General features: G+C 43.0%; 2 long non-coding RNA genes across 2 annotated transcripts in view; one reads left to right on the top strand and one right to left on the bottom strand.

The window, feature by feature from the left end:
• The window catches only part of LOC141585051 (uncharacterized), a 29,118-nt gene extending 26,104 nt beyond the window's left edge, over positions 1-3,014 (bottom strand). The window contains exon 1 of the long non-coding RNA XR_012518320.1: positions 1,750-3,014. This is a non-coding gene — a long non-coding RNA (uncharacterized LOC141585051). The remainder of the gene's footprint in view (positions 1-1,749) is intronic.
• Positions 3,015-4,285: 1,271 nt separating this feature from the next.
• On the top strand, positions 4,286-20,657 carry LOC141585050 (uncharacterized). Its single transcript, XR_012518319.1, has 3 exons — positions 4,286-4,957; positions 16,146-16,245; positions 18,662-20,657. It is a non-coding gene; the product is annotated as an uncharacterized LOC141585050 (long non-coding RNA).
• Positions 20,658-23,139: the final 2,482 nt, after the last annotated feature.

Below are 23,139 nucleotides of genomic sequence, written 5' to 3'. Positions count from 1 at the left end.
TATTATTGAATAATTAAGTATGCCTGTGATCAAAGTGAAAACACTAATATTGAAAATAAACTCCAACAAAATTGTTGTTTCTTGAACATCTACCTACAAGAATGTATTGAGAATGAAAAAAGACTAAAATCAGATCTGCAGATCTTGTTTACATGGTTCTGAAAAACGGATTTAAATATAACAGATCAAAGTTTACCAACTTTGTAAGTTACCACTTCATAAGTCACATGCATTCACAGGCAAGATTCCAAGAAACGCTATGCTCCTGGGAGTGCAGCACTGGCATTGTAAATCAGACCACGAGGTCAATGTCATGGCGTTTCCCATATGAGGGTTCCCAAACCAGAATCTTTACAAAGCAGCCATGTAATTCTATTCAACGTGGAAGAAAAACCATGAATTATGAAGACAAGTGCATTAAAAGAGCATGAAATCGATCTGTATTCCTCCAAATCATGGTGTGGCTCTCCAAGTCTGTCCCCTGCCCCCTCCTCCCACAAATAAACAATCAAACATGCACATCCACAGCCACCACTGTACAGAAGAAATTTGAGTTCTGGGACATAAAAAAAATTGAGCCATAACTAATTTTTTAAAAAAATTTCAAATTAACAAAAGATTGCATCTTAATTGAAAATAGAATTTAGGATTCTAGTAATTTTACTGTCTGGTGTTCTGATAAGAATGCTGAACATAATGAAAGTTCTGAAGTGCTATCAAGATGGTCCACTGCTTCAGTGAGAACTATTTTAAAAGCTTATTTTCCTAGTAAGCAATAAGCATCAATTTGAATAAATCTACATGTCTGGGCCTCGCCAGATTATCCAGTCTCAATCCCAAGGGTGAGAAGGGTGGTTTTCTTCAAACAATGTCATAAAATGCCCAGTTTATGCAGACTCTGAAGTAACAACTAAAATGATAGTAATAATTATTATTAATAACAGTACATGCCTGCAAGACATTTTAATGTCTTAATTTGCAATGTCTCAAAAGTAAGATGTAAAGATAATTCTTACTCCAGCAAAGTTTCTTGGCCTCTCAGATGCCTTTCCCAGGTCGCTATTGAAAAGCACTCCCATTTCTTTTGTACTAGGCTGGATTTCAGTTTTGCACAGAGGTTCGAATTCCAGAGCCCACTGATCAACTCTAAAACTTGGAATCAGAGATTACATTTAAAGAACTTCAGTGGCTGGAGGAGCCTCAGAGTGTCTCTAGTATTGGCCACTACTTTGTCCCTTTGTTTTGTAACTTTTATTCCTTTGTCCTTTTGGAAGAAGACCAGGCTCCCTGCAGCTAGGGTTGGGCACTTAATATTTCTGTGTTCTGGTGTCTGCACCTACGTATTTGTAGGAAAAACAATTCCAGGATTAACGAAAAGAAGGTCAGTCCCTTCTCTTCTCCTTTCCAAACGTATTAGGCTCTAGCGCTCAGAGCCCAGACTGGCAAATGTGCTGATGCGATGCTAAAGGATCCTCGCTCCTGAGAACACATCTGCATCCCCATCCCCAGGAAATCCAGACACCCCGCAAAACCATCGATGTCTGCTGCAAGCCCAAGTGATAAGGAAATTGATCCGTCTTCTCGCCAGATTAATTATGGTAGCTTCCCTGTGATTAAAACAAAAACTTACTGCCTCATATTAAACCGATAGCCATGATTAAAAGAAGAAAACAAGAAAAGATTTCAGAGTGATCGTAACAAGATTTCTTTAGGGGGAGACGAAGGTGAAGACTTTAGTGAAATACATACCCTCATGCAGCAGGGTTTCAAGAACAATCCCCCACTCCCACTCCTTAGGGATGACCCGTCGTCATGCAGGGCTGCTATTAAATAATTAAAAGACGCAATTTCTTAATAGCAGTGTGATGGCCCATGAAATTCCTACTGCATTATTAGCAAAAGCAACAGGGCTTCTTCTAGCACCTAGAAAACCTTTCACCCGGGAGAGGCAGGCGCGTGGAGCCCCAGGCGAAAGCAGGGCCTTGGCAAAAAAGGGACACGGAAGCAGGATACGCAGGCCTCCCCTGACCCCACTTTCTCTGGGGACTCTGCCTTCACAGCGCGGTCCGGGTTGGAGTGTGTGGAAAGGGGAGCTCTCCTCGCCGCCCTCCCAACCCGGCCGGCCCCTCCGCGCTTCCAACCTCCCGGCTCGCGTTCAGGGGCAGAGCGCAGGGAGGGAGGCCGTGCGTGCCGGGAGCTGGAGACGCTTGGCGCGCTCCAAGAGGCGGCGCAGGTTTCGGGAAGGTTTGCTTCGCAAAGTTAACATTGACCCTGGCAGCTTTCGCTAGTCCCTAGGCAGAGGCGAGCCCGAGTCTGGGCCGCTCGTGGACCTACCCCTGCGCTGGTGGGAGCTCCCGCGGAGACTCGGGCTGGAGGGCTGGAGCGCACCGCAGCCGGCTGCCCCGGAACAGCCGTCTGCCCAGCAGCCCCAAACCCACGCGATTAAAGTGCGGGCAATCGCCTTCTGGAGCTGGGGTCCTTCCGTTTCCCCGGGCTTCCCCGGCAGTCTTGACTGGAGGGACTGAGCCCTGGGGAGCTTTCAGCGGGGATTCGGGAGGATGGAGTAAGAACCCCGCAGTGCGCGGGCAGGTCGCGGCTTTTGGGAAGCGGCGCAGGGCGGGCGGGCACCGCGCGGAGGGCGACTTTCCCCAGAGAGACAGGACGGGAGCAGTCGGCGTGTCCGGAGCTCTGCTCTGCAGCCTCTTGCCCACGCCAGGTGCAAACTCCCGTCTACCGCGGCTTCGGCGCAGACCCCAGAGGAGGCCGGAGCCGGGGAGAGTCGAAGAGCGCACATCTGGAGCCTCGGTCCCCTGCGCTGCCCGCGCCCACAGCTGGCCCCCTTCTCCCTTTCTGATTTTTAAACAAATCTCTCCCTCCCTTTTGCTCCGCGTTAGTGAAGACTTCTCGACTCAGATACCACCACCACACCCCACCCCCGCCAAGACATTCTCTTCCTGAGAAAATCCTGCCCCTTACTCCAAGAAGCCCCAGCCAGGCGAGAGGAAGGGACTGGCGGCGCGCCTCACCTGGGGCCCTTGCGGGTGGACGCAACCTCCGGGCCGCCTGTCCCTGGCGCAGGGCGAGCGCTGCGGTGTTAGCCCCGGCCCCAGTCCTGGTCCCATTCACAAGTCAGCGGCGGCTGCTAGCGGCCCCCGCGGCATCTGCTCCTCGGCCCGCGACGTTCCCCTCGGCTGGCGGCGGCCGCGGAATGAGCCGCCGAGCGCGCTAGTGGCAGGAATGAGAAACCGGGGGGAGGTGGCGGGCGGGTTGGGGGGGGAGGGAGGAGGGAGGCCGCCGCTGGGAGGGGAGGAAAGGGAGGGGGCTGAGAGGAGCCGAGGCTGCGAGACGCAGCGAGATGGGCCTCGCAAAGGCTGCGGGGGCAGACCTGGTCCGCGCCCCTCCCCCCAGGGGCTCAGCGTTGCCAACCCTGGGATTCGTGGCCGCCCCTCCCGCCCGGAGGCGCTGCGCTCCGACTCCCTCGGGGCTCAGATGGAGTCTGGAGCGACTGAAGTTGGGCTCCAGGGACGCACAGCCAATCAGGGAGGACGGCGGAGGGAAGCTGGAGAGGGTTTGGGAGCCCCCATTTTCCTCCTTCCCCCAAATCCGCTCCAGCTGGCCAGGCTGGGCCCTTGCCTGGCGGGCCGGGATGGTGGATGGGGGAAGGTATCGCCCAAGTGAGGGAAGCAATCGAGAATTCGGGAGTGCGTTCTATTCTTTCTCACTCCACCACCCCACCTTCCAAAAATCCCTCTACGTTGGCGGCTCCTGCCCAGCCCCCACCCCCTCAATCTCTCATCCTTCGCAAACTCTTCTGGTGGCTCTGGTGTTGAAGTCGGGCGGGGAGGGACACTGACTTGGGAAGAGCCCAGTCTCCGTTGTCTTTCAGCTCTCCTCTCCTACAGTGCCCCCCACGCAACGCCTCGGAGAGAGGTGCGCGGGGAGCGCTTCGCTGGGGTCGGCCTCGCACCACCCCTTGGGAGGGTACCTTGGCCCCTGCGCGAGCCGCGTATCAGTGGCCCCCGCCGGTATTGTCACTTGTTGCCACCCCCTCGATGCAGACCCGCCAGGACCCAGTGGAATGTGCGCTTCTGCTGGAGTGAGGGCCTAATGGGGCGCAGCGCCCGGGTCCTCTCTCCTTCCTGCCCTGTTTCCCTCACCGAGGACTCGCTACCGGGAGGGAGCCCCGGGCCTGCTTCCTGCCCTCCCTCCCTGAGTCGCCGGGAAAACAGGCTGGCGGGGCCGGGGCTTAGGCATCAAGCCAGGGACTGGGCGGGGCACTCGTGGTACCGGGAACGAACGGCGTGGGGACCCGCATACCCAGCGGGGAACAATCATGCCTGCGTGGGGACCCCTGGCTTGAACAAGTTTCCAGGGTGGGAAGTGGAGGCAGGAGAGGAGGCAGAGGAAGGTGGAGACGCCAGTGGGCGAAGGAACCGCCTGTGGGGACGGAGAGGAGGCTGGGAAAGGAGAGATGGACCTGCGAAAAAGAGGAAGGAGGCTGCAGAGAGAAAGCTGAGCGCCACAGCCAAGCAGTCAGAAAGGGCCAGAGGGGAGGAGACGAACCCAGCAGTTAACGGAAAAAAGAGGCCGAAAACGGAAGAGAAAGCCTGGGACCGTTAGCGCGTGGGGAAGGAACCCCAGTGCGTGGAGAAAACAGGGGCGGCCGAACCCCGCTCTCCAGGTCCTGGCCACCAGCCAGCGGGTCCCCGAGCGCCCGCAGCCTCCCGAGTGTCCACGCGGCTCCGGAAGACTCCTGCGGGGGCGGCGGCTGGCCAGGCTGCCCCGGGACCTACCCTTCTCAGCCCGCCCGCCCGCGTTCTTCTCGGAGACACCAGGATCCGGGTGACGCTGGGTGCCTGCCCCTAGTCCTGCGCCCTGCGCGGAGAGGATGCCTCTATCAGCCCCTGTGTGGACGTGGCCTTTAAACTGCTCATTCCTCCTCTGCGGGGAAAGAGCTGTAAGTTTCGCTGCCCAGTTTTCTCACTCCTCAGCCTTCCCCCTACCATGGGTGTCCAAGGTGGTAGCTCTTTGGGCCCCCAATAACCCCCCACCCTCGCAACACACGCTCTGCCCAAGGGACGCGCGAGGCCATTGACGCCGAGGGCTTTCCTGCAGAGCGTCAGTGAGCAGATCGCAGTGCCTACCCATTCGACTTCCTCCTGTGGGTACCTGGCCCTGAACGTTTTCAGAGCTCTACCCTGCTTTCTCTGTGCTTTGTTGGCCTCTGCTGTAATCTCTAAAACTGTGGGTACTTTCCAAGCCACCGCCGAAAGCCCTCACTTTAATAGTAATGGGGTGCTCTGGTGGTGCCATTCCCGCTGATAAATGAAGTTACTTACACAGGAGAGGAGGGAAAAGGGGTCCGACTTTTCCTCAGAGATATTCGAGTTTTGGTCTTGTTTGGCTACAAACTATTCTGGATTTTCTCAACCCTTCCACGTGGTCCTAGAGGGAGTGTGAAGACAGGGTCAGTCTGATTGTACATATATTACACAAAAATGCCCAGGATCTGTGATTATTAGGACGTCTCTTGATCCACGAAGCAAGTTTCATAAATTCCCTTTTGGAGGCGTGGCCAAAGATAAGCCTGGCCACGTGTCAGCTGACATTAGCTGGACTTTGACCTCGCCTCTCCCTTCAGCATTTATCAAATCACAGCAGTTGTTTTTATAGACCATCCCTTTTGTGATGGGTGCATCAGCCGATTTTAACAAGTAAGTTAAAAAATTGCTCGATAAGTTTCCACTGACACTGTGCACCTGACTCAGATGGAACCTGGTGTATAGCAGCAGTCCAGCAAGTCTATGCCTAGGATTCTACTCAAGAGAACGGTAAGCATACGTCCACACAAAAACACATACCAGAATGTTCATAGCAGCGTTATTCGAAATAGTCAAAATCTGGAAACAATTCAAATACCCATCAACTGGTGAGTAAACAAAGCAGGGTGTATCCATACCATGGAATATGGTTTAGCAAGAAAAAGGGAAGAAATGCTGATGCTTGTGACATCATGAATGAACTTCAAAAACATATGCTAAAAGCCAAACGCAAAACAACATATTGTATGATTTTCATTTATGTGAAATGTCCAGAAAAGGCAAATTTATAGAAATGGAAAGAGGATCAGTGGTTGTCTGGGGCTGAGGATGTAAAGATTGCAAATAGGGCACCAGGGAATTATGTTGGATGATCAAAATGCTCTAAAACTACATAGTTGGGATGGTCCACAAATCTACAAATTTACTAAAATCATTGAATTGTAACCAAGAAAGGAAAAAAAAAAAATTCTTTCATACCTTTATTCCCAGAATATCTGTGACCTGCAGCTAATCCACAAGGGGAAACTTGGCAAAGCAGTTTCAGAGGGGAAAAAAAAAAAAAAAAGATTCCTAATTCTTACGGAAAGATAACCATATTTCTATTCAGCAAGTTCTATTTCGGCTGCTGCTTTGGAGAAACTTCTAAGTTTTAAAGAAAGTTAATTCCCCCCTTTCACTCTTCTAAATGATTAATTCCTGGGAACTAGAGGTAGGCATTCCAGTTCGTGACATTTTAAACACACCTACTCATAGACACAGTACAAAGTGCACATTTTGGAAGGGATTTTTTTTTTTTTTTTATGACTATGTTAGGATTTGTCTTAGAAATCCTTATCAAGCACTTGGGTGGAGTATTGTGTGATTACAGTTTAGATTTTAAAAAAGAAAAGAAAAGAAAAAGAAGAACCCACTGACAGTTTAAATTGAAACATTAAGTTTAGCCAGCCAGCCAAAAGTTTGGGTGTTTATATTAACTTACCTCACCTTTCCTTCACCTTGTTCTTCTTCAACGGTTGCTCTGGAGTCAGGATTAAACAGCCCCTTCTGCTTCCTGTAGGTTCCCATCCAGACAGATGTGAGGCCCAATTGGGCCTTTTCTCCTTTGTCCTTGCTGCATAAGGCTGTTAATTTCCTGTCTGTTCCCTCATCAAAAGTACCAGGTTGTCGTTCCTTTGATGCGCCTTTCCTCAGACTCTAAGATAGCCAGACCCTGCTGAGTCAGTTCCTTGTTTGGACTTAGAAGTTCCAGGCTCCCCAGGTCTTCTCAAAGCTTCCTGCTCTAGAGGCATCCTTTGGTAAATGGTGTAAAGAGTGATACAAGATCCAAGTACGGTGTGAATTTCATCACATTGCAGTGGAGTTTCATGACATTGCAGTGGGCTCCAACCACCCTTTCCCCAGGAGGAGGGAGGAAGCTGAGAAAGATGGAATGGGAATTCCATTTCTGAATCAGACACTTCAGGAGAATACTCTCACAGTTGGATCTGTAGAGCAACATGGGAGGACCACAGGCCTTTGATCTGTGTCTCATTCCTGGCTCTACCACTCATTAGCACCAGGACTTTGGCTAAAGACTTTATCTCCTTGAGATGTGCTTTCCATATCTATAAAATGGGTGTTACTATCTGTGCCTAGATTGTTGTGGGGATTCAACATGCCCGCATACACCTACAGCAAAAAGCACTAAGCTTGGATCATAGGCTCAATAAGTGAAAGTTAACAATTACTATTATTAATTATGAGGTCTGATTATTATCACATTTTAAATGACCTGGGCAAGAAGAGTCATGTTGCAATTGTGAATTATAATAATTATAGAGATTAATTTTTTCTTAAATGGAACTGGTTTCAACTGGCCAAGAATATTATGTCAGTTCAAAATTTCTGACACTGTAAATTGTCTAAATAAGACTTGTTTTGGGTCATGTAGAATGAGATGTGCCACCCTTGGGGGCTGAGGCTCTGGGTACATGTCCTTTATCTGCCACAAATTCATTGACTCACCCTGGGAAAGTCATTTCCTTTCTCTGAGCCTCAGTTTCCCAACTGCAAATGAGAGTTTACCCGAGATGAGCTAAGAAAAAGATTGTTCCAGAGCTTAAATCCTGGACATTTTAAGTCCTACTCTTCATTACATGTACTGAGATATCACATTGTACCCTATAAATATGTACGATTACTGTGTATTGATTTTTAAAAGTCAGAACATTTCACAGATGCCATTCCCCTTTCCAACACTAGGAGAAATCAGCCAATCATCTCAGGCTAAGGCCTGACTCCAGGCAGACCCTGTCTCTCAAACATACCCTTTTCAACTTTATCAAGAACATACGTCTTTCTCCCTCACTTAAAGTTCCCCAAGGGTGGGGGTGATGCTTTTCTGTTTGTTATGTATGCATCCCTAACATCCAGCATGGTGCCTAACAGGACATCAGAGACATACAATATGCATTTAATGAATTAATATATTTGAGTGAATGAAAACCAAAATATTGATCAAATATTATCATAATAATACTATGTTGCAAATGATTCTGGTACTCCTGGCTTAGAAGAGCACTCATTTACTCTCATAGATCTGTGAGTTAGCTGGGGTTGCCTGGTCTAAACTAGGCTGGGCTGGGGCGACTCATCTTGGTTTTCTGCATTTCTCATCCTTCTCCTGGGACTCTCTTGGACATATCCTCATGGTGATGAAAACTGCACAAGAGTTGAAGCAGAAATATGCATGACCCCTTGAGGCCTAGGTTCAGGACTGGAAGATATTTCTTCTAGATTTATCTGTTGGCCAAAGCAGCATGGTCAGATAGAAAGTTAAGGGGTGGGGAAATAAGATCAGCTTTTATAGGTGGAGAAACTAGTTGCCTGACAAAGAGTGAGGATACAGGAAAGAGTGAAGTGTTGAGCCACTAATGCAGTCTCACACAGGCAGAAACAGATTTTCATCATCATTCATTCTAGATCATCTTGGATCTTCATGTCTCCTAGGTTATATCCCATAGTCCTTGTGACTACACACATACACACATACACACGCACTCTCTGTATATAGACAGATATAATATATAAATATGTCATATAGAGAGGAATCTGTAAGATATATAAAATAATTATATATTATTTTGTATATATAGTGACTTCATAACATATATATATATATATATAGTTTCTATATAACATATACATATAGTTTCTATATAACATATAGAAACCTATATAGTATGTAGGCTTTTAGCCACAGTTCCTGTCCCATAACTCACATTGTTGTCTTCATAATGATGGGGCTTTTTAGACCTAAGAAGCAGGCCTCAGAAAACACAATCTCTTCCTCTCACCTTCTTCTTTCTCCTTTCACCTGCCCAAGGCTGGACTCTAATCTGACGATGGGTCATAAGACCCTCGTACCAGAGGGGGCCCTGACCCACACCCTGGAAAGAGGAATACTGCACAGAAAGGACAAGAAGAATTTGGACAGGCTTTACCGGGTGTGGGTCATGTCCTTTCTGCCCAATCACATTTCTATATGGTTGTCAATCATGTATATCCAAGGAACTATGGCTAAAAACTTATATGAACTATATATGCTCCTATATATACTACATAAAACCTAAATATAGTATGCATAAGGTTTTAGCTACAGTTCCTGGCCCGTAACTTGCATAACCCTTGTTATAATGTTGGGAGTTTTTAGACCTAAGAAGCAGGCCTCAGAAAACACCATCTCTCCTTCTCACCTTCTCTTGTCTCCTTTCACTTGCCCAGGCCTGGACTCGAATCTGACGATGGGTCCTAAGACCCTCATACCAGAGGGGGTCCTGACCCACACCCTGGATAAAAGATTACTGCCTAGAAAGGCCAAGAAGAATCTGGACAGGCCTTACTGGGTTCAGATCGTATTCTTTCTATCCAGTCACATTTCTGTATGGTTGTCAATCATGTGTATCCAATGAAGTCCCAATAAGAGGTCCAAGAGGACAGAATTTGGGGAGCTTCCAGATGGCTGAACTTGTGGAGGTCCCTGGAGGGTGGGGCACCCAGAAGGGGCATAGAAGCTCTGTGACATTACCCATAACCTCTCCTTATCCATCTCTTCATCTGTATCTTTAGTAATATCCTTTATAATAAATCATAAAACGTAGGCAAGTTTTGCCCCCCATCCCTCAAACTTCACTCACTTTCTTGCTGTTCAGACAAGTTTCCAGATTCGAGACCTTTGTACTTGCTGTTTCTAATGTCTGGAACCCCCTTCCCCTGTTCATTCCTACGGCTTTCTTCTTCCCTTTCCCTTTCCCTATTTAATGAGGCTATTCCTGAGTGTCTCATGAATACTCCAGTCCCCTCCAGATCATCACTGTCTATCCACGTAAACTATGTTATTCTTGTTAATAACACACATACTTGAAACTGTATTGTGTATTTTATTTACTTATTTTTGGTTGCCTCACCCCAGTAGGATGCAAGTCTCAGGAGAGCAAAGTACATGATGTCTCTCATTCCTTCCTGGATCTCGAGCATCTAACACAGTGCCAGGCATACAGTGGGCACTCAGTAAATATTTGCAGATTGAGTACATGAAGAATAAATGCATTAATAATGCTAAATGAATACATGACTCCAGAAACCAACAGCAGATGGATCATCTGCTTGAATCTAAACACGATGCAAGTGTCCCTGTTTACAAAGTGAACTTAGTGATGCCAGTTATGTGCATTACAAAAATAATTCTTCAGTTTACCAAAGATTTCACTAGGAAGCTAGTTAAAATAACTTGTTCCTTTAATGCTCTAAAAAAATACAATTCAGTTTACAAAATAATGGTATATGGACAACTTTTCTAGAATATATGAATTTCCTAAAATAAAGTATTCAGGTATGCGTAATGACAATTCTGCTTCTGATTTCTGATTCCAGTTTGTTTGCTGTATGAACTAAGAGACTTGCTTATTAAAACCCCTCACAGAAGGCTATTCCAATGTTCTTATGTGTGGACATTTACATTCTTTTATAAACTTGTGGATAGGTGCACTTAAATGTGTTTGCTCTCCAGGAGAACCACTGGAAATGTATTCATGATTCATACTGGCTTACTTTGCAGATAGTCTACAATTTGGACAACAGGATTTAAGAAAGCTCCAGCTCTGTGTTCCAGTTTTCATGTCCATTAACTGTCAGTACTGAGAAGGGGAAGGCAGAAATCATTTCTACTCAATGGAGAAGCCATTTAAAAAATTTTTTTTCCTTCTTCAATGTCCCCAGCTTATGATAGTCGATTTGCCCAGCATAGGCTGTTGGTATTTCAGTGCTTTACCTAGTTGTTGTATATGTTTCCCTCTCCTTATTCACTTGCCCTTTTCTTTTTTTATATTGCATTTTAAGTTTGGGGGTACATGTGAAGAACATGCAAGATTGTTGCATAGGTACACACGTGGCAGTGTGATTTCCTGCCTTCTTCCTCATCACCTATATCTGGCATTTTCCCCATGCTATCTCTCCCCAACTCCCCACCCCCCACTGTCCCTCCCCTATTTTCCCCCAACAGACCCCAGTATGTAGTGCTCCCCTCCCTGTGTCCATGTGTTCTCATTGTTCAACACCCGCCTATGAGTGAGAACATGCGGTGTTTGATTTTCTGCTCCTATGTCAGTTTGCTGAGAATGATGGTTTCCAGGTTCATCCATGTCCCTACAAAGGACACAAACTCATCGTTTTTGATGGCTGCATAGTATTCCATGGTGTATATGTGCCACATATTTCCTGTCCAGTCCATCATCGATGGGCATTTGGGTTGGTTCCAGGTCTTTGCTATTGTAAACAGTGCTGCAATGAACATTTGTGTGCACGTGTCCTTATAGTAGAATGATTTATAATCCTTTGGATATATACCCAGTAATGGGATTGCTGGGTCAAATGGAATTTCTATTCACTCGCCCCTTTCATGGCTAAGAACTGTGTCAGTTTCTCCACAACACAAGATAAGTCAAACCCAGTGTATTCTACACACAGGAGGCTAAAGAGCTTTCTTCTTGGAAATGGTAGTCCAGAAAAGCCATTGTGTTCTGATCAACAGTCATTTTAGTTCTGGGTCTTATTCGTGATTGCTTCCCCATTGTACAGAATATTATTCTGGGTTGTGGATAGAATTAAAGAATAATATATTTTTAATAGTTATTCACTGAATACCTACTAAGGTCTTTCACTGAAATTCTTACAACTATTCTACAGAGCACTATTATGCCCATTTTATAGGTGAGGATGGAAGAGCTCAGAGAATTGAGCATAATATTTAAAGTCAAACAGTTTGCCAATAAATACATGTCATTTTATTGCCCAGAGTTTATAAGGGAATATAACTGGGATCCTAATATATGTAGAGGAGATGGTTAAGAGAAGTATGCAGAGGTGTTAGGATAACTTAAGTGATAGAACATTTCACATAAGAGAAATAGGGCTGTGTAAGGGCTTTGAGGCAAGATTGGCTCTGGAGAGCTTGAGAACCTGAAACAGAATCTGTAGAGCTAGTGTTTTGTTTTTTTTTTGTTTGTTTGTTTGTTTTTGTTTTTGTGTGTGTGTGTGTGTGTGTGTGTGTGTGTGTGTGTGTATTTTTTTTGAGATAGAGTCTCACTCTGTTGCCAGGTGCCAGGCTGGAGTGCAGTGGCACAGTCTCTGCTCACTGCAAACTCTGTCTGCCAGGTTCAAGCAATTCTCCTGCCTCAGCCTCCTGAGTAGCTGGGACTACGGGCACGGGCCACCATGCCCAGCTAATTTTTGTATTTTTTTAGTAGAGATGGGGTTTCACTATGTTGGCCAGGATGGTCTCGATCTCTTGACCTCATGATCCACCCGACTTGGCCTCCCAAAGTGCTGGGATTACAGGCGTGAGCCACCGTGCCTGGCCAGAGCTAGTATTTAATCAGTTTGGGTAAAGTATTCAGAGACAGACAATTCAGACCTTCGTGGAACACACACATCAGAAAAACTCAGATTGCATCCCAAATGCAATGGGTTGTTACTGAGTGAGATTTTGTTGTTGTTGCTGTTATTGCTATTGTCTTGTTGTTATTATTGTTGTTGTTGTTGTTGTTATTGTTTTAAGTAGGAATCATCAGATCGCATTGGTTGACCAAAAGCACTATGGTTGAAGCTGATTGGCAGCTGAAATGGATTCCTGGAAACTGTTGCACTTTACCAGGAGAGAGGGTCCACAGATGGGCAGAAGCAGTGACAACAAAGAAGAGGCAAGTCCTGTATGTGGTTTGAAATTAAATCAGGACTTTATGTTGTGGCAGTTAAGAGAGAGAAGGATGTCAAGGATAATCCTCATGTGACTTGCTCAAGCAATTTGGCAGATACAGGTGCTTGTTATTGACTCAGAGAAATCTGGAGGTTGACCAGATGCATGAGTATGGGAGAGTAAGGGGCGTAAGCTTCCCAAACCTGAAGCTTTTTCAAACCATTTGGGACCCTTGGGTGCTCTGCTTCCCTACACTCATAGACATGTCCCAGGGTCAGAGACACAGTGTCACCTGATATTTAGTTAGGTAGAAAGAGAAAGCACTCATGTTTTAGTCAGGAAACTTGGGATCTGGACTCAGACTTTGGGCTTTTCTTTATTTTTCTCTGAGCCATTTCGTCTTGTCCAAAGTGAGGAGTTTGTCCGAAACACTTTCATGTGCCAATTTCCCTCTAAAAACCTGTGGTTACTGATTATGACCACAGCAGGGACAGTTTTTCAAAACTATGTCCAAAGGTTACATTTATATTGATTCTGTGTCCGTTGGAGTCTCGTCCTGAGACATAGGTGAAGCAGGATGTGGGCCAGTGATAATGACCAGCAGACAAACAGGGTCCCTCAGGTTACCCAGAGCTCGGGGCAGAGGTCAGCTCGGTCCCCTAATGTTGCCACTCGGGGCCATGTGTCAGTGATTGATTGCTGTTCCCGCATCCCGGGATTATCACCCACTCTCCTTTCCATCTAAACTGTCTACCATCACTCTTCTCCAACTTCTCCTTTTCTGGTCCTATTAGAGAAGGGAGCAGAATTTCATGGCAGAGACCATGGGCTTAAAAATTTAGCTTTGTGAAGTTGAGTCCTGCTGATATTCTTTACTTGCTGTAAGCAACTCATTTCTCTCTGTGAGCTTCCAGTTTCCACATCTGCAGAACGGTCACTGTATCGGTACCTGCCTCAAATAATTGTTGTAGGTCAGGAAGATGATAATTCACAGTGCCCAGAAGATAGTAAATACTCAACGAATTCTTTTCTCCTCCTCTCCGTGTTCTCCCTGCCACCCCTTGTTATCCTTCATCTTTCAAAACTGAGCTAAGGGATCGTACATGTCAGAAAAATATCTCCTACCCCTGTCCCTTCCCACAGAGAATCATGTCTGTAATTTTATCTTGCCTCAGAGTATCGTTCCCTATACTGTCGGTCTCACCCTGTCTCTGCAAGAGACCTTTAGAGGCCAATCATTATCAACACTTCATTGATGTATCTCAAGCAAATGGCATACAATAGGTATTCAATAAGTGTCAGCTAACCTTTACTGCCAAAGGGCATGTTGAAAGGAGGAATGCTGGAAGAGGTAAGGAAGACAGAGGCAACAGAAGAAAAAAAAAATCACATATGTCATGCAAGCTCCTCAAAAGAGATTTTATTTTAGAATGAAAAGGAAAAATAGAGCCAAAGAAAAAACCATTAAGTGGCCTAAATTGCATTACTAGTTCTCTGCTATGGGATACATAGCCATCATTCGGTCTCTAGTATAAGCAATTCTTGATTGACTAAGAAGTGTTTAGCAAAAGAAGCAAAATTTACCATGTGTATTTACAGTTTGAACGGCTCGGCTCCTCTAGCTTTGCTTACATCAATGAAAGGGGGAAAATGCACCCAGACAGTCTAATTTCTTTACGTCAGATGAGTCACAGAAGCAAACATTGGAAGATGTGCTACAAAATAATCAATCATCAGATAAAACTGTTTTGGATGTAGCAGATGTATAAAATAAAGTGAGACTATGTTTTAAGCTAAAAGTTTGCATATTTACAAAAGATTCTGGTAGAATAGAAAAATTTAGCCAAAACATCGCTTAAAAGAAGGTGTAGTTTCAAAGCAGAAAGGCAGCTGAAAATAGCAGCCAGTTCTCTTCATTCCTTAACTCCTAACCTTCTTCCTCATCCTCATGCTCAGAACCCAGTAACTGATTTTTCATGATAAACACCTTTAATTTTTCTTTTATTAACAATGTGGCCTCTAGAACACTTGAATATTGTCTTTGGCCAATGTCTGCTTTAAATATGCCATAAATAGGAAACATCCTTAGCAGTAGAAGTAGCAGCTTGTTGAACATTTACTAGAAGGGAGATGCCTCCCAACATGTGATGGTGAGTATCATTACACCCATTCTGCATGTGGAGAAATTCCTATGCTAGCCGAGAAGCTGTATGACCACATTCACACGTCTTAGACATCACGGAGCTCAGATGTCCCCATGGAGCTTTCTCATTCCAGTGTGCTCTGGTGTTTTCCAAATGTAAACTGACAAGCACCCAGTCTGATGAAATGAGGACTTCCTATAAAATAGATGTTTACTGTCTTACAATTTATGTGTTTTCTGAAGCCAGTTGTATGAAAATCTGTCAAACCACCTGTGTCCAAATGTCCACGTGCTGGAGCACCACTATTTTCACATATACTCTTCTCCCTGCTTAAAACAAGCTTCCTCTTTCATGTTCTATTTCCAGTTTATGCTTCAAAAACTCCATGCTAATGTGTCCTATCCTACAGACATATTTTCCTAGCACTCCTTGTTTCTCCCTCCCCTCATCACCAATATGGAATTAATATTCTTGGTCTGTGTTCTGTGCACTCTGTGCCTAATTCTGATAGCATACTTGATCCATCATTTTCTTTTTTTTTCTCAAAGGATCCTATTTCTTTAAGGGTGGAGGCCATATGTTATGCATCATGAAATCCCCAGAACCTATCTGTGATAGTTAATATTGAGCATCAAATTGACTGAACTGAAAGATGCAAAATCTTCATCCGGGGTGTGTCTATGAGGGTGTTGCCAAAGGAGATTCAAGTCTGAGTCAATGAACTGGGAAAGGCAGACCCACCCTCAATCTGGGTGGGCACCGTCTAATCAGCTGCCAGTGCAGCCAGAATAACAGCAGGGAGAAGAATGAGGAAAGACTAGACTGGCTAAGTCTTCTGGCCTCCATCTTTCTCCATTGCTGGATGCTTCTTGCCCTTAAACATCAGATTACAAGTTCTTCAGCTTTTACACCCTTGGACTTAACACCAGTGATTTCCTTTGTCCACAGACTAAAGGCTGTACTATCAGTTTCCCTACTTTTGCAGTTTTGGGACTTCCTCACTCTTCAGTTGCAGATGGACTTTCGTAGGACTTCATCTTGTGATCGTGTGAGTCAATACTCCTTAATAAACTCCCTTTCATATATACTTCAACCTATTAGAGAACCCTAATACATTATCACATACCTTGGCAAATAGACTGTCAGTGTATGTGAGAATAAAATAAGAATGATTTCTAACATTTATTTAGTGCCTACATGGGACAGGCATCATTCTAAGCAGTTTACATGTAGATTTATTTAATTCTCATAACATACATGTTGGACAGAACTATTGGCCTGGCACAGGGGCTCATGCCTGTAATTCCAGCACTTTGGGAGGCCAAGGCAGGTGGATTGCCTGAGGTCAGTTCAAGACCAGCCTGGCCAACATAGTGAAACCCTGTCTCCACAAAAATACAAAAATTAGCTGGGCATGATGTCAGGTGCTTGTAATCTCAGCTACTCAGGTGGCTGAGGCAGAAGAATCACTTGAACCCTGGAGGGGGAGGTTGCAGTGAGCCAAGATCACACCATTGTTCTCCAGCCTGGATGACAGAGAGAGACTTCATCTCAAAATAAATAAATAAAAATAAATAAATGAAACTATTGACAAGGATCATTTCTTGCAGAGGAAAGGATAGAGAAATATCTACACAAACACATGTACAACTTATGTGTACAAACAAAAATACACATCATAGATCTAGGTACTTTATTGACTCATATACTTGAGAACATTCAACACAAATAAATTGGAAACTTATTTAGCTGCATTGATAAACATACAATGCAGATCATAGGTGGCTTTATGCCCTCTGTGCCCTGTCATGGTCTGCGTGAGTTTTTAGTCCTGGTGTCACATTGACATTCAAGACATTGAAGGTCCTGGAATGTGAGCCACATGATGAAACGATTTGAGGATGGACAGTTTGCAGAAGAGAATAACCTTTGTTCAAATATCTAAACAGCTGTCATGAACAAGAGTGATTAGATTTATTTTGCTTGGCCCAGGAGGTGCAAAACAGACTAATAGATGGGAGTTTTAGGGAGGAAGAATGTGGCCCACTCCAAGGAGGGATTTCTGCAAGAAAAGTCTATGCTGCTAGATCTTCTGCTCCTGGGAATAGAGAGCTTTGATTCCCTTCCAGAATGAGAACTCAGGCTATATGTCCATTTAACAGGTAGTGTCATATTTCACAAGATACTTCTGCTGTGGGTAAGAGAGGGTATTACAGGACCACCATGATCTCTTTTACATTTTAGTGGAAACTGTAACAAGTCTAGTTAAAGTGACATATGCATTGGAAAAAAGTTTATTTCTACTAACGTTAAAACTACTATGACTACCACTGCCACTGCTACTACAATTACTATTATTGGCCATATGATAGATAATGTTTGCAGGGCAGCTACTCTATACTAGGTATATAATCCCTCTACTAGATATTTTGCATTTTGCATATACCATGTCATTTAACCTGCACAGCAATCCTGAGACATTGATATTATCAATCTGTTTTTGCAGTTTCAGAGAACTAAGGTTCTGGGAAGTGAAATCATCTATTCATGGTTAGCCAGATAGTAACACTCAGATCCAAAATCAGTTCTCTTTCTGTTTTAGAGTTCCAGGAGAGAGGAGAGGACAGGAGAGGATAGGAAAGGATTGGAGAGGAGAGGAAAGGAGAGGAGAGGAGAGGAGAGGAAAGGAGAGGAGAGGAGAGGAGAAGAGAGGAGGAGGGGAGGGGAGAGGAGAGGAGACGAGAGGAGAGGAGAAGGGGAGGGGAGGGGAAGGGAGGGGAGGGGAGGAGAGGAGACCACAACATATAATAGATAATCTTAGTCTTAAGCCAGATTTGTTTTGGGAAAATATGAGGCTTGGTTACTGAAATATTCTAACATTTTATATAACAAGCTATAGATTACTGATTATATAGGTTGCAATTATTGATGATAGATTTATTAGTTTGATTCTTTCCCTGATGAACCCATTCATCCTGAGGTCATTTCATCCTTCATAGGAAGAGCTACTACTTCACAATTGCATGAAAACAGATCAATTTATATGTATGGCTCATACACAACTTCTCAACAGGAGAAATCAAGAGGGACTTAGGTATGGTAAGTTGAAGAACATAAAAAGGAATTGGAAAATCAAAAAATCAAAAATGGTGATGTGATTTTGGGATATCATCAGGATATCAAGAACAATGAAATTAAACATATATCTGAAAGCAAATGATTCTAAGCAATTTTGATAGATATAGTCTCTTTTCTCCCAAGAGATTTCAAAATCCAAGTTGGATGAGATGATTTAGATAATCATGCCAGCCTCAGTAGAAAATAAAAATGTATGGAAAGCATAGTTTTTTTTTTATATAGGATGCGCCTAGTTTTATATATATATATATATATATATACACACACACACACATATATGGTGCTTTTTTTACACAACATATGTTCTCCATCTTTCTTTCTTCCAGACCACCGCTATGAAGTCTTTACTCAATTCTGCTTCCTGAGGTTTCCTCTCAAGGTTCTATAGAAGCTATCCTCTGCACCACAAAGTTAGATCCTGAATCATGTACTATCTTGTACTATTGAATTTTTTGTTTTTCTGTGCCTGCTTTTCTTTCTTGTGCAGGTGGACAGAAATGCACATGGGTTGCAGTATCCAGGGAAATGCCAACTGAAAATTCCCAAGGCTATTACAGACTAAGGTAACTTTTATGAGCATAGTGAATTCCAATATCTAATCTTCATCTTTGCAAGACCAATAATTCACTGTCTGAGTCCTAGAAATGATGATTGACTTGAGCATTGATTATGTTTTCCTAACGTTTGAGTTGCCTCACTGTTAAGTGGAGACAGTCTGGACAAAACAGAAGCTTTCTGCTCCATCTACTTACCAGGCAATGAGGGCAATCGCTCGATAGAATTCCTCCTAAGAGGAACCCTGAGAGTGTTTTGAAGAAATAAATACTATGCAGAATGGATGGTGACCATCAAGAAAAAACTTCAGTGGACAAAGATGGCTGCCAGATTTCCTTCTCAAGAAAACCATAGCTCCAGGAGAATGTTTTGCTTTGACCGAGTACTTTGCTGAGCCAGAAGATGGAAAATTGGAAGTCAGAGTCAAGGTAGAGTAAAATTATATTAGGCGGTTACAGTGCACAACTCCAGGTGGCATCACTGGCCTTAAAGCCAGGAAACAATTATGGAAAAGGAGAATGTCTAATTATATCTACACATATGATGCAATATAAGATCTCTATTTTTCTGGCATGCACTTTCAGTAATTTCATCATGTTTGATAATCCTTTTGTGACACTGGATTGATTTTGGTGGGTAGAATGTTAAAAAAAAAAAGGGGGGGGCGGGGTTGAGCTATGAATCTGAGTTACCATAGGTGAAACCAAGTACTTTTCCTGAAGCTTACCAACTGAAAGAAGAGAGAACATTCGGGTTGCATATGATTATGAGATACTAATGTCTAATTTGGGGGGTTCTTAAGATAATTAAACAAAAGGAAATTATAAATTATATGGAAATTGTAGAAGCTCCATGTGTTTAGTATCTTCTTACAGGAAGTAAGTGATATGGGCTACTCGTAAGAAACTAAACAAGTTCATGAGGTTGGTAACAATGAGGGGTGTGTGTGTGTGTGTGTGTGTGTGTGTGTGTGTGTGTGTTTTGGGAATTGCGTGAAAAGAGCAGTTACAATGGCAAATTTGGGGAAATCTCACAAAGAAGGAGAGTGCAGCAGTAATTCAGGTGGTCAAGGCTCTAAGCCTGATGGCCACTGTATTATTCCTGCAATAGGTCAAGGCCTGTCACAGGACAGAGGGCCATATGAGCACATCTCACCTCTCTTTCCCCCCATACCTTGCTAGGACACCTGTAAATCTGTTTCTCTCATCACCTGCCTCTTTCTTTTGATAGCCACACTTATCCTCAAATATATTAATGCAAGCAACATTGCTCTAGCTAAATCTTGCTGTTGCCAAGAAGTCATTTATCTCTTTTAGATGATTTTACGTATTTATCAATTACTTTATTTTGTGGTTTTTAATCTCAGAGCTTCTTCTTGTTATTGTTGTTACTCTGAGTTCTGGAGTCAGGAGGCCAGCAACTTATTAAAATCCCAGTTACAGACAACATAGCCAACAGAAAGTATAAATTTACTAGAAAAAAAAAAATCTTGGTTTTCCATTGTTTGCATTTCCAGAATTTCAGTCACAAAACAAGGCACAAAACAGAAGATCAATAAACACTTGACTATTTCCTGGGGTCCTTTTGATGAAAGAATCTATATGAACACTTCACACATTTTTTATTTTTTAATGACAAAAGCTTTTGCCTGATTCTTAAAGTCTATTATTGTTACGTGCCTCTTCTTGGGTTCCAGTGAATTAAAATTTGTAGCAACTTAATCTGTCTCTCTCTAAACACATTTGTAATGCTTGGTATTCTTTATTCAGTTGTGCTTTGTGTATCATATATCATTACACTATGTTGCATTTCTTACAGAGAAAACTTACTGAAAGTGTCTTTTTTAGAAAACCAAAATTCTTTATTACTATGGCTTATAGCAATTAAAGCTTGAAATTAGAATTAAGCATTGTGCATTGGGATGCAGGCGACCGTATAGATATATTAACAGTTTGGCAAGATTTTTCTTTGCAGGCACGAAGTTGTCATTAGAAAATATAATACTCATTTTTTGCTTGATTAATTATAGCAAAAGCATAACAAAATATACACTGTGTGTTAGAGCATGTAACATTTTGTAAAATTATGAATCATGGACAAGCTGAGGTATGAATCCACAACATCCTGTAAGAAACTCAGATTATGAAATTTGTTCTTTGAAGTACTTTCAGTAAAGAGAATTTATGCACTCCAAACATAAAGAAACACATCTTGAAGACACAACTCACAATCTAAAATAATCTGAGTTCTCTTCCTAGCTTCCCAAATATGCTATGGATTTACTTATGTGTAACCTTGGAAGATATTCTGATAACTATATGTAATAAAAAAATGCTAAGCACATAATATAAATATAATAATAGCTACTATTTTCTAAAGATTTTCTTTGTGTCAGACATCATTATAAATGTTCTCCATTACTAATTCAACCATTACAAGACATCTGCAAAGTAGGTACTATTTTATTATTAGTTATTATTATAATCATTATTGAGTTAAACTTATATTCAGTGAGATACACATATTGTATCTATATAATTTCATAAATCTCTGCAAATGTATACATTTTTGTATCAGATACCTAATCAAGATAGAGAACAGTCCCATCACCTAGAAGTAAACACTATTTATAGCTCTAATTTTCTAATAAATAACAATGGACTCAGAAGGGTTAAATAATTTGCCCAAATGTAATAATTTATTACAGCAGTAATAAATAGCATAGCTGATCATCAAACTCACAATCCTCATCATACTATATTAGGATTCCCAAGGCTTAACTTCCACATCTATTGACTTTCTTTTGATTTTTATATGTATAAAAGTAGAGTTTGGAAAGAAAACAGATTGAAAAGTGAAGTGGAACTAGCTGACATCTAACAGTGTTTTTCATAATTGCTAATTACTAAACTATCCTAGCTTTTTAAGAATAGAGATTTCCTCTCCTTGCTTAAAATATGAATCTAGTAGACTGAAGTTTTGACTTAACAATCTGAATTATGTTTATATGCTTCTCCCTAGTGATTCTAATAGTCACCACATATTTATCAGAATAGGCTATGTAGTGCTATGGTCACAAATTGACCACAAAATATCAGAAACTTAACACAAAATTTATTTATTCACAAATCCACTGCTTGGGTGACTCTCCAGTAAAAAATGTATTCTTTGCAGTAGCAATGCAAGATACTCTATCTTTGTGCCATTGAAATGTTTATGTCCTTGCAGCAGGCAGAGAGAAGAGTTAGCTGAAGGACTGTGCACTGGCTCTTAAATCTCAGCCAAATCCATTGGTCAGAATTCATCCTGTGGCCCTGCCTCTTCAAAGGGGCTGAGAAATATGGAGGAGAACACAGGCATTTGGAGAAGAGTGCCACAGTCAGGTTTTGAGAATCCTTGAATCGTTTACCTCTAAGTTTCTTTCTTTCTCCGGATGTTTGTGGATCACACGTGGCACAGATAGATTCACACTTCCTGGTTTTGTAAGAAGTAATACCACAGTGACAACTCCAACTCGCCATGAAATGCTTTCCTTTGTTTTCTCTTTTACTAGCATGATGTAATATTTGCATGAAAACTGCGAAGCTATTTTATCGATGTGGATCTGATGGTCCTGTCACCCCTTCCCTTGGTTGTTCCTTAATTCCCTTGAGTTAGCAGACTGTAAGTTAGTCCTAGCCAGAATGCTTTCCATTTCCACCCCAATTTGCTGTCAATTGGGTGCCAATGTAATGTTTGCTGGTACATGAGAAGGCAAATATTTTAAGCTTCTAGTCTCTAGTGGTTATGAGTAGACTATGGAGTCAGACAGCTTGGCTTTAGATCCAAGCTTTGTCATTTACTAGGTATGTGAGTTTAGTAAGTGACTTGACCTCTCTGAACTAATCTCCTTTTGAGCAAAATGGGAGTAATTATATCTTCTTCCTCATGGGACTGTCGTAAGTATTAAAAATGATAACCTACATTAAGTGCTTACCACAGGGTCTTGCATGTGGAGAGCAACCAATAAACTTTGTCTACTTTTTACAAAGGGATGTCTTTAAGACTGCTGATCGGCCAATAACTAGTAAAAAGAAGCTCTGCCTCATCTTGCCCAGAGTAATGAATTTCACCATTATATGCTGATAGAGAAGAGCTTTTCTACACCTTCAAATCAATCAGTTTCAATTCATTTCCCCACCTCTTTGCAAAGCCAGATTTGACCCTATCTTTCAACTCTAAATGATGATTTTATGGAAGTCAAAGTGAA

Source organism: Saimiri boliviensis, chromosome 1 (assembly GCF_048565385.1).
Source record: "Saimiri boliviensis isolate mSaiBol1 chromosome 1, mSaiBol1.pri, whole genome shotgun sequence".
In the NCBI taxonomy this organism is placed as follows: Eukaryota; Metazoa; Chordata; class Mammalia; order Primates; family Cebidae; genus Saimiri; species Saimiri boliviensis.
The sequence above is the reverse complement of the archived record's forward strand: the minus strand, read 5'-3'. Positions and strand labels throughout refer to the sequence as shown.